Raw genomic sequence first — 3,144 nt, 5'->3', positions numbered from 1 at the left:
CAAAGGCTCCAAACACAACCCAGATCCATTTTCTGCTTAAGATCTAAAGTGACAATCAGAACATCAATGACTGAGAGCACAACTCAGTATCCCCTGCCTTCCTCAGTTCAGTGGGTTGCAGACAATGTTGTTCATGTGCACAGTGCATTCTTATTTTTTACCATTTCATTAAAGTATGTGGTGTTGAATATAAATAGGGAGATTCCTGCATGTTCCATGAATCTGTACAGTACATTATGATTTCATCATTTAATGTACTCTAGATTGTGGATGGGAGCCACAAGCTGGGAAGGAAGTTTCTTTCCCCTGGTCTTATTTTATTTCTTTGGTTTTATTTGTTTTTCCTACTCTACATTTTGGACATTGATGCTTAAAATATTGATCCAATACTTTTATTCTGCTGTGTTACATGCATCCATAAGTGTTGAATATCAAGTAGACCTTAGGGAGGCTGCTATTTGTTATTGAATGTTGGAATCAAAACATTATTTCTGATAGAAAATATGACATTTTAAAGAATGGGAGGCTAGGCTAGCTCTGAGTTATAGTACTTGCATCCCATCTACAAGGTATTAAGTTCAAGGAAAAAGTTCAAATTATAAAAATCATAATTGTATCAGTTCTCACAAAAAAAGCAATCTTGTGACTGGAGAAGAATGATAGCTTTTAGAGTAGGACGGGCAGATGAAAGTTTTTGAGTGGAATAAGTATACAGTGGGTGAGAAGAGTTCTGCTCTTGGTTCCCATAACAATCAACTCTACCTAGGTCTGCAGCATTTATAACTTGTTTCTAAATAACTATAAACTTGAGCTCAACACATGAAAAGATAAATGTTCCAATGAATGGAAACACTGATTAACACAGTGTATGTTTGCACATGTGTGTGATACCACAAGTTGATTCTGAGTGTATTCCTCAGTTGACATCTACCATTTTTTTGAGGGTCTCACACTAAACCTGAAGTTCAGGAGGGTCAGATAGAATGGTTGGATAACTCCTTTCACTACCTCACCAGTTCTGAGAATATAAGGATAAATCATCACCACCAGCTTCAGAGTTAAGCGCTGAAAATCAAACTGAAACACTCATCCTGTGAGGTAGGCACCTTACAACTGAACCATCTCCTCATCCCTGAATTGTGGCACTATTCATTGTAAAGATTAGTAAAAAGTATTGTAAAGTATAAAACAAACATATACATATATAATAATTTTTAAAATGAAAAATATTTTTAGTTCTGGATTTTCAAACCATTTATTTTCAATATGCAAATGAATATCATGAGTCCGGTCCAAATATTGGCTGTAAAACTATGCCTGTTATGGAGTTTGGCAAGTTGTGAAAGAGGAAAGACATGAAAAGATATGAGGGAAGAAAATAGTGATCAGAATTTATTATATGAAAAAAATATTTTAAAGTTTTAAGAGCTCTGTATGAGATGTTTGGGAGTGAAGGTGCACACCTTTGATTCAGTCACGAGGGAGAGAGTAACATGGTTCAATATCAGCTTGGTCTACATAGTGAGACCAAGCCAATCAGAGCGGCCCTGGGAAAAAGACAGGAAGAAAGAAATTCAGCCCCTCTGTTTATGAATAAGTATTTCTACATGTGAATGTGGTAGCGGTGTAGGTGGTAGTGGTGGAGTGTGTGTGTGTGCATGTGAGTGTAGGTGTCTGTATCTGTGTGTGTGTTTGGATATGTGATTTCATTAGTTAATGTGACTGTTGGGGTGCAATTATATTTGTAACTGTGTCTGTAAGTGTGACTGTGTAAGTGAATGTGTGTGTTGTGGAGTGTGGCTGTACCTAACAGTGTAACTGTATTGTGACTATGGTTGCAGTTGTGCATACTGTCTTCATTCCCATCCCTGTTCTCTTATGAGAAAAATTTTAAAATGTCCCAGTCTGTTACCTATTAATGTGGTCAGCAACATGGAAAGGAAAGTGTTTGTGTAATCTTAAATATTACAGACCACCATGACAGAAATTAGGACCTGAAATCAAGACAGAGACCTGAAAGTGGGAACTGAATCAGAGATCACAAATAAACTCAATTTATAGACTTATTCTCCATGGTTATGCAGCTTGCCTCCTTATTCAATGCACGAACACCACCTGCACATGGATGGCAATGTCTACATCTGTCTGGGCCCTTCTACATTAGTTATTAATCAGGAAACTGACGTAATAGTCTTGTCTGCATACTAATCTAATGTGTGTTTTTTTCCAACTAATGTACCTTTTTCCTTAATGACCCTAGTTTATTTACTTATTTTTTTATTACTTTATAAATAATACCAATTAAGATTTCCACTACCTCCACTCCCCCCACCGCCCTCCTGCTCCCCAACACACTTTCCCCGCTCTGCATCCAGTCCTGAGTTAAGGCAAGGTATCCTGCCCTGTGGGAAATCCAAGGTCCTCCATCTACATCTAGACTTAGGAAGGTACACATCCAAATAGGATAGGATCCCAAAAGCCAGTACAGGCAGTAGAGACAAATACCACTGCCATTATCATTGGCTTCTCAGTCTGCCTCAATTGTCAGCTACATTCAGAGGGGCCAGTTTGATCCCATGCTCTTTCAGTCCAGCTGGATTTGGTGAGCTCCCTTTAGCTCAGGTACACTGTCTCAGTGCGTGAACCAACACCTCGTGGTCCTGAATTCCTTGTTCATATTCTCCCTTCTTCTTTCCTTCAACTGGACCTTGAGAGCTCAGTCCAGTGCTCTGGTGTGGGATGACCCTAGTTTTTATCATATAAAAAGATTCTGACCACCACACAAGTGGACAGGCTGGTACTGTTAATTCTACATGACCAATTAAGTTAGTATCCATCTAACCACTTTACATAATAAAACAAATGACTGAATAAACTTTTAAGAATAAGGATACAGGTGCACCTCGTCCCGCCTGCCCGGTTTCTTCCTTTTGTCCCCGGATCATCAGGCTACCAGGCGGCCCTGTTTAGATACTCAGAAGTTCCATCTGGACGGGTGAGTGTGTGCGATCCAGGGGCGGATTGACACGGAAGAGACCACAAACCCCCCCCTCCCCTAGCTCCTTCTGCAGGGCTGTCTTTCTTACACCCGAACCCACCACACACACACAAGCCTGCTTTATCTGCTAGGTCCTTTGCTCAGGA

This window comes from Microtus oregoni, unplaced genomic scaffold, assembly GCF_018167655.1.
Source record: "Microtus oregoni isolate MIOR12 unplaced genomic scaffold, Mior012 000056F_ref0000123, whole genome shotgun sequence".
Lineage (NCBI taxonomy): Eukaryota > Metazoa > Chordata > Mammalia > Rodentia > Cricetidae > Microtus > Microtus oregoni.
The sequence above is the reverse complement of the archived record's forward strand: the minus strand, read 5'-3'. Positions refer to the sequence as shown.